The sequence below is a fragment of the Heterocephalus glaber genome, unplaced genomic scaffold, assembly GCF_053883595.1.
Source record: "Heterocephalus glaber isolate CG9 unplaced genomic scaffold, H.glaber_assembly_v1.0 deba00001586, whole genome shotgun sequence".
NCBI lineage: Eukaryota > Metazoa > Chordata > Mammalia > Rodentia > Bathyergidae > Heterocephalus > Heterocephalus glaber.
The window spans coordinates 12560727-12576419 of NW_028258364.1; the positions used below are offsets into that span (position 1 = coordinate 12560727).

Sequence of the window (15693 nt, forward strand, 5' to 3'; positions counted from 1 at the left end):
CACAAGCCTAACTTATTCCAGTATGTTGCCCTGTGGAACCTAAGATTGTGTGTCATTCCTTTCAGAAACACTACCACTAAGCAGCAATAAGGGAGAGAATTATTAAAGAAGTTATCAGACAGGAATTAGGGAAATTGGTTTTTGGAGAAGACCCATTGACACTTGAGAATACTAACTCTCAAATAGAGACAAAACTTTCAAATTTTATTCTCTTTGTCTTCTCAACGTACATCCTGACCATTTTCTAGACACTTAGCAAACTACAGTCTACATATACCAGTCTCTTTGCACCTTGAGAAAGCACTGTAACTGATGGGATGAATTACGTGTAAGCCTATGTAATATGTGAACCACCCAATTAATGGCATTAAAAGAAATGAGTGCATCGTTTTATCCTTCTTACCACTGTTAAGAATTCATAGGCTGCTTTCATATAACTCATGCAGGAACAGAAAAGAGCTTAGAGATCTAAAAGCTACAAAATAAATCAACACCATGGAGTTATCATAACATTGCTAAAATTCAAACAAATTTGTGCATGAAAAAGATAAATTTTCTTAAGTTGTTCTTGTTTTCCACTGGCTCTAAGATGTCATTTACTATTGCGTTAAATATCTTCAAGAAGCAGCTTTTAAAAGTTTCCAATTAAACTATGCCACATTCCTAAGTATTTTCTAGATGCTTCAGACAGGATTTTTAATTTCAGCAATTATATTTCAGGTACATAAGCACATTTACTGATTTCATATTTCCTAAACTATCATGTGAAATATCATATAAAAATTCATGACTCAATTTATTATTCTTCACATTTAGGTATGCCTTATTTTAATAAAACATTGTTATTATTATAAAAATTGAAAGATTCTTAGGGCTAAAATAATATTTTTTATAATTGGGCACTATTATACCTTCAATTGGAATTCCATTTAGTGTTTTATTAATTGAAATACAATGTGTATTGTGGATATGTGAAAGACACAAATTTGAAACATAGAGCATAATACATTTTCACAATGTAAAATGCAGGTTTTATCATAATCTGTATAAGTATGCATTGACTATAACTAGAATCTGAATTCTCTATTGCAAACCTTCCCTGTCTTTATAATAGGCAACCACTGTTCTTTTATCTTAATGAAATAGATTAGCTTGATTACAATAATGAATTTAATGAAACTATATAACAGATAATAGTTTAGTGTGGTTTAAAGAGCACAATGCACAGTATGGGCTCCCAGACTGCTTCTCAGCTGCACCAAAGGTGCAACAGCAGCAGTGACAACAGGGTCTTCAGCAACATCTTTAAGTTCAGAGCCCAGCATTTCTACAGGACCAGAGCTGCTCAAGTTGGGCTATTGGTTGGTCTAGTCAGAGGCCCAGACTGCTCCACCTTCCCAGATTTGTTCTTTCACTTCAGGGGTGTGGTGGCTTCTTTAATTACCTGCTATCAGGAGTAACTCCAAGGGCTCTTTTTGCTCTTTCAACCTTTCCAACATTTTTGTAAATATCTTCCACATTATATTGTCACTCCTTTGAAAATAGTTCTACTTTCTGAACTAGTATAAAATCCAGTTTCCACCTTTTAGTACAAAACTATTGTATCATCCTCTGATCATGTATCAATATATGCCCACGTTATAGTACTCTACAGTTCTCTCATTTCCAGTAGTGTTTTTACTGTAATTTTCTATTCTTATATTATTATATATCATTATACATATATATATATATTTTAAGCACTTAGGTTTTCACATATAAAAAGGATTTTAATGTCCCTCATCATTTTCTGTATGATTAACTACATGTTTTTTGAATGTTTTAATGTGGCAGTGGTCAGTTTTAACTCTAATGAGTGAGTATTGAACATCTTCTTAATATGATAAACATGAGGCAACACTGTTAAAGATTAATGTTCTAATTCATTCTCACCCATCACCATTTCTATTTGTGTAGACTGTCTACTAACTTCAGTTCCTCAGAGCAAGTTGCTTAACCTCTTATAGCAGAGCCTCACTGTCTCTCTCCTTCCTCCCCTTCCTTTTTCTAGTCTGCCACATAAAAATCATTTTCAGTAGATGCATCAAACAGCCACTTCCTTCTATGATTTTCCTCAATTTGCAAAACTAGCTTATGTTCATGCTTTGCATCTACAATGCTATTCCATCTTCTTATAGTTCACTGGGACATATGCGGTACTGTTCTAAAATTGTGATAGTTAATTGTGGTGTCAGTTTGAATAAAACATGCCTAGTGTATTAGATTAACACAGTGTTGGGTGTATCTGGATGATTGAATTACTAAAGAAGACCCATCCTAGATTTGGATGGCACCAACCAATAGGCTTGTACCCTGGATGAAATAAAAGGGGAAAGAAGGAAGTCTTGATTTTGCTTCTTCAGAGAATCTCTCGTGGTTTCCATAGCCTTTGGACTTCCATGTCCAGGCTTCCAGTGTAGTCTACTCAGCCTTCCAATGCAAACCTTCTAACTTTCCCTTTTGGACTCAAACCATACTCTGAAGTGAGCTGCAGACCTTCAGGTTTTGACCGTATCCTTCAGCTCTCCAGCACACAGATGCCCCCTTTACATTCATCCACCCCAAATCTACAGGCACCCATTGTATGCATACTTCGTAAATCCTTTAGATATAATATATTATGTTAAAACTTGTCCGCTAGTGAATCCAACTGATACAGATTTTGGTAGCAGATGTGGATTAATTTGTATTCCTAAAAGAAAATCTCAGTATCCAGCTCAACAACTGGGGCATGAAGAACATTATTTCCCCATAATTTATACAAAGTACTAAAGTAAAGGAGGAAAAAACAGCCTCCAACCTCTTCCAAAGTTTCAACATGCCTCTCACATTGGTTCCTGGATTGGCATGGTTTGCCTGCTCTGTGACTCCTTCTAGTTGGTGCAGTTCAGGTGAAGAGTCCACAGGTCAGGGCTACCTGCTGCTTTCTCTTCCTCATCCCTGGTACAGGTTGTTATTGGTGGTCCTTTGGCATGAGCATCTCTGAGAAACACAATTAGAGGAAGTTTACTTAAAGCTAATTATAGAATTTGTTTACATAGAAAGATGTATTTCTTTTCTTTGGAGTTTTGCTTAAACACTGCTAATATTTCATGGTAAGACTAGCTTCCTGATTAATAGTTATTTTTATAGACCTTTAAAAATTGTAGTTTCTTCCAGATACCTGAATTCAAAATATTAGCAACTGAAAATGCTAAATTAATAAATAAAATGTTGATCTTTTTGAAAGAGAAAATTTTGTCACCTTAATGTAAAAATCTGTTTTAAACATTATTCTTCCAAGTAGTTTGCCAACAGATTTCTCATGCATACTTTCGTTGAATGGGAATTGAAGTTATTGAAATGCAGAAATGAGTTAGTTTTTAATTATGCTGTGAGTGATGCCCTGGAGCATATTTACTTGATATTTTATCTATTGTTTAATATTATGCTCCATGAATTACTTATAAGAAAGGAAGATCAATATCTTTGAAAGTACTGAAAATAATTATATAATTCAGCTAGAAATTGCCTTGTTCATTTGCCAACATTATTATAAGTTCTTGAAAAGTAAATAGCAAAAATAATTTTCAACTTCTATGCATATGGAATTGTTATTTGTCTCAAATGCCTAAATATTTTCTCAAAAACTTTCTTATTGATTTCATTTTATGTATTAATAATGGATATTCTAAAACAATTATAAATAATACTACTCCCTCACCTTTCAGTCTTCCTAAATATTTGCTGAAAATCTCAATAACTCATGAATAACAGAGGTATTTGGTACTTAATGCCAAAATTATATTTGCTCCTTCAAGCTCAATGCAAAAGAAACTTGGAGAAAACTCATGGCCATCATTGTGTAAAGCTGCCCATATTTGCTTCCCTAAAGAGAATTACTTGCCTGATATTACTTGAATCAGAAATCATTTCCCTCTCATTGAATTTCATAAAGGCAACTGAATATTAGGGGCTCAGAAACCTTTATTAAAACTTGTTGTTATGGCTTGTATCTAGACATCCCCCCAAGCCCTTGTGAGCTCATCAGTGGGGCTTTTGGGAGGTGGGTGGATCATGAGTGTGTGATGCTGGGATTAAGGGTAGGCGATAACTATGTTGGTTTACCATAGTTATGGATTCGTATATTGGAAAGGCTCACCCTGGATGTGGGTGACATCACCCAAAATTCCTATAGCCTGGATGGAATAAAAGGAAGAGGGAGGGTTGCTGATGCTTCTTGCTGCTTTGCTGCTTCTTGTCTACCCTGCCAAGGGCTGTTTCTCATCTGTGATATCCCTTCACCATACTGCCCTGGCTTGGAGCCAGCCAACTATGGACTGAAACCTTCACATACTGTGATCTGAAATAAATCTTTTATCCTCTGACTTGGAAGTGTTGAGTATTGTCTCATCAATGAGAAGAGTAAAAAAGACACTTGTAGATATGTAAACTGAGGTAAAATAAAATTTTGAACTTTATGTCAAACAATTCCTGAACTGAGCAGCTCTGAATCAGAAGTGTTTAGGAGATCCACTATGGAAACACAAATGAGAGGTTTTTGTAGGAGGGACAAAGAAGTAAAGCAAAGAAGATAAATGACTCGGTGTATATTTTTTCTGAGAAGTTTGTTTTAATAGAATTGAATATTTAATTTTCCCCCACAGTAAGCAAAACAAACATCATTATTATTCTTCATATATCAAATTTAATTCTTGGAATGTAATAAAGTCTGCTTTGGAAATATTACATAGAAAAAGGCTGAATTAACAAACAATGCATTGCTTAGTTTTTCTCATGACTACTTGGCATCTACTTATCTGATAGCAGCTCTGTGGGTTTTGAGGTTTTTGTTTTTGTTTTTTTCCTCCTTTTACTAGAGGGAATGCAAAATGGCAATATTATCTTTGGAATAAATAAAGAAGACAGGAAATAGCAAAAGAATAACTTCACATATTCTTAAAGAGACAAATAGGTAAGAATATATTTCTGGAAAAAAGTATACTTCAGATGTGCTTTACTCAAGGTATACTCAATCCCCCCCGCCTCTACTGGGAATTGAACTTAGGACCTTGTGCTTGCCAGGCAGTGGAGTGCCACTGAGCTAAATTCTTGGCCCCTATGTGTTTTTTATTATAGTACCCTTACTGCTTCTTCTAGGAAGAGTAAAGCTTGAGGCTTGTTTTCTCCTACAAATGAATGAGGTGCTATGAAGAGTAAACCTGGGGAAGTCAAACACTGGAGCCAAGAGTGATGCAGCACTTTTGATTAATTTACCAACACATATTCTAGGTAAGAGACTCACCAAATATTTTGTGTCCAATTTTTATACCCCAAATAGGTTCTCTGAGGACTTACCATACTAGCATAGGAAATTTGAAGAAATAACAAATTATGTAACATAAATAGACATGCAATATAGAATGGTATGAAAGATATAGCTTGGTCCTAGATTTTTTTCCCTTAGAGTAATTCCTTCTATAAATAATAACTTAATTTTTACATATAGCCTTACAACTGGGTTTAGATCCCAGAGACAGTTAATAACATAGCTTAATAAAACTAGATTATATATTTTTGTAGTCTTTTTGTCATTCCAGACCACAAGAAAGATGCTCAGGTCAGATTATGATGTTCTTAAATAAACACATTTTCTGAGGCTTAGAATGTAAAGCACACAATTAGGGCAGCAACAGTCTTTTCAAAATGACTAAAACAAATTTTAAATATGAAGTATATATTTTTGTAGTATTATTTGATCTCTCCTTTTGTGACATCACTAGTTCAAAATTATAAATTTGTTTGCTGTCTCTGGTTGTTTAAGCTCTTTTTTAAAATCTAGCATTTGTAAGAAGAATTTTACTCAAGCTAAATTTCACTATGTCTATAAATCAAGCAAGACAGTTCATTTATGAGGCCTAATTTAAGGCATAATAAGCTTTGTCTGCTCAGGGATTTTTCAGAACTACATACCATTTTAACTAAAAATTACTTAGACCATATTTACCTTAAAGTTGGTTTAAATGTGGGATTCATATGTTTTTTATAGAAAAAAAGAAATAGATGCTATAATAATTGTTTGAAACCATTCCATCAGAATGTTTTAAACAGGCTAAGTGGGCAGAATTACCAAACACAAATTTTGAATACACGAGGAAGCAATTTTTAATTCACAGCAAAAATAGTAAGGAGGCCAATAGGATGCATACTTAAAAATTGAGGTCAAAAAACTGAAAAAGAAACTAGAGTCACTACTTAATCTATAAATTAAATCACTTTTGGAAGTATTTATAATCCTGTTCTACATGTGGGTATAGAGAATTAGTTCAGCATGTGCCAGGCCTTGATTTCTATGCAGGGATTAACACACACAAAAGCCATTGTACCTCAAAACTAATTTGTCATAAATCAGCTAATATTAATAAAAATTATAAATTCCAAAACTCTGTACAAAAATGAAGGGCATAATAGAAAGTCAGAAATAAAGCTAGTGGAAAAAATATCTGATTTTGTGGATGTGTGCTTTGGTCAGGAGAACTGAAGATTTCATATGTGACTACCTATGCAGCATTATGATCTTGCCTCATTTAATATTCAGTGCATTTACAAAAATTAAGAGCTAAACTATTAGCTTTAGAAAAAAATGAAATATTAATAAAACAGTATAATAAAATATTATTTTTATTTATTTAGACCAGAAAGAATATTTATAAGACCACTGAGGAAAAGAAAATATAGGAAAACTTTCTTAGCAGTATACTAAAAGTAAGTATACTCAGTGGTCACACAGGTGTGATTCCCAATCTCTTAATCCATATTTTCTATTCATTTACTAACCTACTCAACAAAATTTTAGAACTTGCTTATTTGGTTGTTAACATAGATCTTCATTTTTAAAATAACAAAATGCTGAAACCTATTTATCCAGACATGTGAGCATCTTGGTTCAAACCCTACAATACGACCCCATACACACACACACATACACATAAAGGCTGGGGCTTTCTGGCAGGGGCACTAATGAAGAACTAAAATATACATACATTTTAATACTTTTAAAGTTTTTAAAATGTAGTTTTACAAAACCTTTAAAAATAGCAAACATTTGCCTCTTGTCTTTAAAGTTTTTCCAAAATCCTTGAAATATATCCCATTTTGAATTTTCATTAAGAACTCTAACAATATAACTATTTTCCACAAACCCTTATCTTGATATCTTGACATAACTCAGATATTTTAATTGTTTTACTTTGGATTTAAAAAACATGTGATAATTATATTTTATAATTCTTTGATTATCTACATTTATGTAACTCATTTAAGTGCTAATGATTTTAAAATAACTTTTATTTTCTTTCAAACCACTGGATATATGCATTGGTTATATTAGTAAATGGTATAAACAAATTCAGCTAAAAGATATCACTGATGCCAAATTCTATTTTGAAAAATAAAATGTGACAAATCAAATAAAAGTAAATGAATTATTACTCAGACATCCATTTATGTTTCTGGTATAGATTTTGACAGGATGTATGAGATAAATGTCTCCAAGGGGCTTTACTTCAGGATACAAAATCTCTTTGTTATTTTTCAATAAGCTATTTTTATAAGCATCAACATGATTTTAAAGTCACCATTTATGAATTGGCATGAATGTGTATTGATGTTTGTAAATAAAATTTTAAATAATGAATTTAATATCCAGAATATTTGATTTAGTCACTTTTAAATCATGTAATATTTGACATCTTTGTATAAAATTAGCAAGCATTTATTCCATATATTTATAGGGCTTTACATGATCATAATACTTATACTTTCTGTTTTAAATTTTGTTTTGAAATGTGTTGTTTAAAAATTTCAAGTTTAATCTAAAAGGTCCACTTTAGTTAATATATCTGTGGTGTTGAGCTAAAAACCCTACACATCAATGTTTGAATTATATCAATTTTATTCCAACTACACTTCCACCAGTATAAACAGTTAGATTTGTGTAGGATAAAAAAACCGAGTAAGATGAGCACATATTGCTTTTCAATTAATCAAAGCCTATGAATAAGAAACATCCCCTCAAATGCTGTGAATATTCAATTAGGTGGATAAGACTGTGTGAGCAAAAACTAACAAAGTGTTTGATATCTTGTTAATTGAATTTGCTTTCCTCATGATTGACAGGCTATTGGCTAAATAGCTATAGGGAAATACAATAAGCATTTTCTAGAGTTCAGAAATCCACTTGAAGGCATTTTTTTTGAAATTCTAATTTTTTTTTCCAAATGTCCATACAGAAAAAGAAAATGTTCCTTACTTCAAGGAACATGGCACTTATTGTGTGGAAATTGGAAAGAAATTAAGAGGAAATGAAGTCCTCCATAACATGTGTATAAACTAATTTATCCTACAGAAATGGATTATCAAAATGTATTACTAGGACCTCTTTTCTCAATGTTATTTACTGCCTAAAATAATATTTAAACTGACTAAGCTATACTTTTTCTATCATAAATTATTTTTAGTTGATGTACTTTCAAGTAAAGCTTATGAAGTTTCTTGCTTAAAAATGTTCCTTTTTATGTATTTCAATTGAAATTTTCGTACAATATTAGTTTTATAGTAGATTAAATCATTTATGATAATTTTGAGAACTTCTGAGCTTTTACATATTCTAAAGAGAAAATGACAGAGAAGACAGTTGCAAAGAATATATAGACATTAGTGATTAATTCAACTATACAAGACAAATATCTATCAATACTTTATTTCTTCAAAGTCTAAGTAAATGCAGGTTAAGATGCACAGGAAGCCATGTATACTCATTTTCCCTAAAGTATCTGTCACCCAATAGAAAATAAATGCAGGTCTGGGGATGTAGTTCAGCAGCCTCAGCAACTTCCTGGCAAATGTAAGGTACTGCCTGCTACCAGAAAAAAAAAAAAAGGTAAACACAAATACAGTGAAGTTCTTTTTGGACCAAATACACCATTGAAACTACATCAGCTTACCAAGAAGGAAGAAATGAATGAAGGAAGAAAAGAAGGAAGGGTGGAACAAAGGAAGGAAGGAAGGAAAGAAGAGAAGAAGGAAGGGAGAGGAGGGAGGGGAAGAGAAGAGACAACTAATAAATTAGAACATTATTTAAATACTGTTTTATGATATTTAAGTATTGGTTGTAATTTGGTCTTGCATTACATTTAATTACCTCTTAGGGGAAGAAATAGAAGAATTAATCGAATTCCAGTGTGAATGGAGGGGGCAAAAGAAAAAATAACAAAACAAAACCATAACCAGTTGATAATTAGTTGAAATAGTGAAATTATTTGTAAAAGGCTCTTTATTTGGAGGGCAATTGAGATTTTTTTAAAAAATATGTCCTGTTTTACAGATTTAACTTAAACGCTATCTCAGAACTGACCTCAGGTAAGTTGTAACTACACTAAATGCTAAAATTGGGTAAAATCTACAAGAGAGGCCGAAACAAACAGTTAAATGCATAGAAGAAAAACATAGTTTTTTGAATATTGAATAAAGTTTTAGGTAATCACACTACTTAATAATAGTACTTCACTTCATGCAAAATTAGAAGGCTAACTTAAAACCTTTAACAAGATAATGTCAAAATATTATATAAATGTAATAATTGCTTAAATTTCAGAGTTAAGCTTTGTGTAATGAAATCAAATAGACACAAGAATGCCTAGAAGAAGAATGGTATTCTTTTTTTATTTTTTTTGCTTAAATTATTTTATTGGTACATTTTAGGTTTAAACTCCAAAGGGGTAGGGGAAGTAGGAAGGGAAGGCGAAAGGAAAGAAGGGAAAGGAAAAATTACAAGAAAAGAAAAAAATGGAAACAAAGTCTACATAAATTGGCATGGGTGGAGGGGGTGAAGGGTGAACAAGAATGATATTCTTAGTCTTTTGAGCAGATATGGTGTAGGTTAAGAGAAATAGACACACATAGGATTAGATTTTATGGTAAAAATGCACTTCATGGGGGGCAGGAGATTCAGAAAAATTATTGTAAACTTGGAAATAAGGAAGAGTTGGGATATAGCCCAACAAACATCATACATTCTAGATGCAATTAAGAAAGTAAAGAGATAATTACTAAGGTAATGAATTTTCAATAAGTCATTGAATAAAATTTTTTTTGACATTCAGGAAATTGACAGGTCCTGACAAGTCCTGATAAATCTATACTAGGAATAATACCAATTTAATGACTCTTAAGAAAAACAGATGATTTATCATAAAGAAAAACATAATAAAGCAGTAGAATAGAAAGTTCCAAGTACAGCAGAATAAAAGTCAAGATAAAACAATATACACAGCACTAATAATCAAAAATAGTCATCTCAGGACAAGAAAAGTTTTAAGAAAGTACAACTCTTAAAGAGTCTAAAAACCTCAAAATAGCTCAGGAAAAAATAAAGAGCTAAAATATGAATGTGGGAAGAAAGGAGCAACTGTTAGTAGAAAAGTGATTACATGTGATGGCCAACTGAATGATAACTGAGAATTTTAAAATGACAATACTCCTCTTATTAGTACATATAATAATAACTCATTGTAGAAATAAATAGTAATTTACCATTAATATAATTAAAAAGCATAAGTCACTACAGTTAAAGATTCTTTTCAAGGTCATCCATGATTTCCTTGTTGCTAAAATCAAAGTTGATTTTGTGCTCTCATTTTTTTAAAGTATCAATATCATTAAGTTTAGCATGTCCTTATCTTTAAAACAAAGCAAGTTTTCTTCCTGTTTCACATTATCTATTATACATTTTGACCTTTATTTACACTTTTGGTTTCTCACACCAAAGTAGTCAGTATTTACACATTTGTGTCCTATTTATTTCACTTAAGAGTATCGCCTCAATGTGCATCCATTTAGCTATAAATGTCTCTAATTTCTCACTCTTTATGGTACTAATAAAATAATAAAAAATAAAGCAAACAAAATGACAAAACAAAACATAAGGCTTTCTTCTTTGACATTTAAAGTATATCTTCTCTTGGCTTTCTGCATCTGTTTTTGTGGGCTGTTAGTGTTTGGAACTCTTCAGCACCCACAATCACTCCATTTATAATTTCTTGTTGACTGATAGTTTAAAGTACCCCGTTTATACCAAGAACTTGCAAATATGTGCATCTAGATCTGACTTATTCTCTGAATGCCAGGCTCTTTTGTCTAATTTCCTGCAACATCTTTGGGAGGCAAATAAATATCTCAAAATTGGAATATGGAAATTTTATTTAAGTCTTACAGTTTGCTGAGACCAAAAATCTTGTAATCATTTCTAACTCTTTCCTCTTTCCTATATTTCATTTCAACATTTCCACCAGTCTTATTGCTCTGTTTTCAGAGTATCTGTAATTTAACCATCTCTTTAGCTCTTCTAGAAGCAGAATCTAAAAAAGTATTCAATCACAAGTAACTGGGGATGTAAAATAAAAGAGTTTTTCTACTTAAGACTAATACTCATTTATTCACACATTACTTCTAAAAGGTTATACATTTATTAACTTAATTAAAATTATAATTTACAACTACTAATATATATCCTTCCACACTTTAATAAAATACACACATTTCTGTTACTCAGAAGCACAACTGAAGTTGTATTTCAGAGTTAATGGCTTCCAAAACTCCTGTTCTTATCTTCTGTGTTAAATGTGAGACACTACACATAGACCTGCATAGCCATGGTTGTCTGCCATGAGTCAGTCAGAAAAATATCTGATGAGACAATGGCAAAGATACTGAGATATCTTCCAAAGTGGACACCACTGATTCTATGAGGAAGAAATACTGCCAAAAAAGCACTTTTTAAATTGTTCTGAGAAATATCCATATATGTATGCCATTTTCTCTGAAATTATTTCTGCACAGTAATTTCCATAAATAGACCTTATGGATGAAGCTTATATATTCTGCAAGTCCAGTGTTTCATGGGGAAATTTTTTCCCTGGTTAAGCTTTTTTTTTTTTTTTTTTTTTTTTTTTAATACTAGTGTCACAGTTCAGTGTTGCCATTATAACAAAATACTAATTTATAATTAATTGATATTTATTTCTCACAGTTCTTCAGGCTGCAAGATACAATATTAACATACCAACAGAATCAATTTCTTATGAAGACTTACTACATTAGTAGCATTTTTTTTTTTTTTTTTTTTAGGTACTGGGGATTGAACTCGGGTCCTTGCGCTTGCGCAGCAGGCAGTGAAACCACTGAGCTAAATCCCCAGCCCCTGGTAGCATTTCTTAAAGAAGTCCACCCATATGGTGGAAAAGGCAGAAATGCAAAAGGGACAAATGCTGTATGCTGACATGGTGGGAGATATAGAAGGGCAAAGAAGCAAGCTGAATCCTCCGTTTTTAAAGGCCTTTTAGATACTACAGTTTCTTTTGTCAGGATGATAATTATTAAGTAAATGATTAGGAGATTATGTCTCAATACATAAGACACTTTTAGTATTTCCAAGTTCTTATTGAATATTATCTGCAAAATCACGTAATTATCTACCTTTCAGCTCAGTATGGTGGTTACGAGTGCGTTGTTGCTTATTTACTCTCCCATAATCTAATGTAAATAATAAGTCTATAGAAACAACAGTCAATGGTTACACAAAGCACATTGAGTAGTCAAATATCACCATGTAATAGACATAAAAACATCTTATTAACATTTTTATAACACTCCCAACTGAAATAAACAGACCACTTTCAATTGTAACATCTGGTTCTAAACAATCCTTGTTTGGGTGATAATTTTTTTTTTAAATCCTGGTCATCCTTCATCTACTTTTCATCAAGTAACACCTGTTTCTTTAGAACAAAATGTATGCATGTTGGAAGCGTGACTGATGCTTACTTGTGCTTAGTTCTGTGTGAAAAAGCTTTACATTGGGTGCAATTCAGAGAGACAAATGGCTTCAGATGTTTTGAATGGATGCCACAGCAGTGGTTGGAATGCAGCTTCTTCTGATTTTTAGAATATTTTCAGTCATGATTTTTGCATGCAAAATTTTAAGTCAAATTATAGCTGTATGAAGACATTTTTCTTCAGGAGAGAGTCATTTCTGTTTTCATGTACTCTAGGGCATCTTTATGTTATTCTTTATATCAATCGTTTATCTTCATAAAGAGTTTTGTTGTGAACAATTACTTACTACATCAAAGCATAAAAGAAAGAGATACTGTTCATCTATTCTTGAATGCATTTCCACCAGAGTCCCTTAGGATAATTCTGGTTTCGATTTAAGCTTTTAAAATTTTTGCTGAATTCAAATCACCTCATCATTTTTGGAACATGTGGAAACAAATACCCACAGATGTTTGCCTGAAGGTTTAAGCATATTTAAAAGCAACTTAATTATAAGACACTATGAAATTCTCCCAATTAATTTGGAGGTAAATATTCTGCATCTGCTTAGTCTTTTAAAAAACTTAAAGAAGTATTTACTTTATGGTTGTAAATGTTTAGTTTCTAGATTAAAAATAATATGATATTTTTAAAAACAATGCATGCTTTTGATAGTATTTATCATTAAAATACAAAGCATTTAGCATTAAAATACAAATTATTGAAAATATGCTTTATTTTGTTTTCTATTAATTTGCCAAGGCATTCACATACACTCCTTCACTTCTTTTTATTAAAACTTAGATACAAAATAGACATACACCTAGAATTGGTTAATTTCTACTGACTTTATGTCAATACTTTACATAAAATAAATTATTATACCAAAAGAAATGTAATGCATAGAAAGTGTAACATTTCTGAATATCAGGAAGTATAGCATTATATACAGCAAAATCCCACTTTTGTATAATCAGAGGTGAGCACTGAGTCTAAAGGATGAGATCAGAATGGTGACTGTTTTTTCTCTGTTCTTTCCACTGAGATACCAAAGCTCATCTTCTTCTCACGGACTTCCAGTATGTGGTTCAGCAGCAGGTTGTAGAGGAAAGTGCCTCAACCAAAGCCTTCCTCTCCCATTGCTGGAGTTTAGAAGAACAGTGGACTAATGTCATCCTACCCCACCACAGCTGTGCCCTGTGTCCAGATCTCGTTCCTAATGAAGGAGAATGGTTGAAAGCAGATTTCAACCACAGAATCAAAGAACTCTGGACAACTCTGTCCTCAGCACCTACTATGCCACATGTTGAGTTTCCCCCCATGTGATTTGTGAACAGTATGCAGCACTGTGACATAGGATGGTTCTGTAGGCTCCTTATCATATTGTGAGCCAGTGCTTCTGTCTTGCTCACCACGCAAGTGCTGCTATCCAAATACTCTGCTTTGGTTTATAAATCAGCCGCACACCTAGGTGAATGACAGAAGCAGGAACGTGGGTCCTACAGCCAAGCTCCATAGTACATTTGGTCAGAAAATACAATATGACCACAAGGGGCATCAGTGGCAGCACAGCAGGTGCTTAGATAGAGCCTGATCATGCAGCAGTGACTTCAGATGTATCCCATGCTTATTTTATTTCCTGTTTCATTGTCCTGCTTGTTTGGGCTTCTAAATCTACTTAGCCGAACTGAGGGCAGTGCTGTCTTCTAACAGCTCTATTCCACTCCAAGGTAGGAGAAGCAGAACCATGCACTTTCCATGTCTCTCACCTTCTTCTGCAGCTACTATATTTTATTGAAGCTTCTCCAGGAGAGATTAGTCAGGGCATACTCCTTCCTGCCCGTACAGCAGGTATGAGCTCAAGGCAAAAGGGGCTCCTTATCAACAGAGAGGGAGAATGAAGATGAATTATTTTCACATGTTATAATTTATTCTTGCAATTTTCATAGTATTTAAATATTTTATATTTTTATACCATTATGTTTTGAAAGTCAGAAGGGTAAGGGATATCAAATATATCTGTTAAAAATGTAGGTATCCTCCCAGAATACAGTTTATGTTCTTGATTAGATATTTTTAATAAAAATCTGTCTGGATTACTTTTCCATAATATCATTTAAAAATATTTGTGTTTTTGTTACTGTTCTCTCTCTCTCTCTCTCTCTCTCTCTCTCTCTTCTCTATAATAGATATTCCAAATATTCATTGAGCTTTCAAACTCAGGCCCATGTTTGATCCTTCTGCTATTGGCAGAAGTAACTTGTCTTCTACTTTCCAGAAAAAAAATGCTACTTCTTTTATTTCTATTTTCTTGCATTATTTGCATCGGTTCTTTGCTTTTTCCCCTCCATCTCATAGTGTGTGAAAGCATTTCTCCTCCTCATAAATACTTTACCAACAGAATTATATCCCATCACTTACATTTTTCTTTCCTAAATATTTTAATTTCCCTTCTCTTCCTTCAGCACATGGAACAATTTGAAACGAAAGGAAAAGCATTCACATGACCAGAATCAGATTTTTTAAACCAGAGATAAGCAAACTGTATAGCCAATAAATCAAATCCCAGTAGCTAGCTGTTTTTATAAATAAAATTTTATTAGGGCCCAAGGACTTTCATCCTTTACTTATTGCTTATGACTCTTTAAACACTACAAAGGCAAAGGTGGACTCAAATATTTGCAACACAAACCTACAAGTGGAAAACATCTAATTTTTTGTCCTTTACAGGAGGAGTTTTCTGTCCCTTAGATCCTTCTGCTTAACTAGTAAGGTTTGAAGACTCAGAGCACCTCAGCGGGC

General features: G+C 32.8%; 1 pseudogene; it reads left to right on the forward strand.

Moving 5' to 3' along the window:
- Positions 1-1220: 1220 nt before the first annotated feature.
- On the forward strand, positions 1221-14818 carry LOC101725942 (transmembrane protein 39A pseudogene; annotated as a pseudogene).
- The last annotated feature ends 875 nt before the right edge of the window (positions 14819-15693 follow it).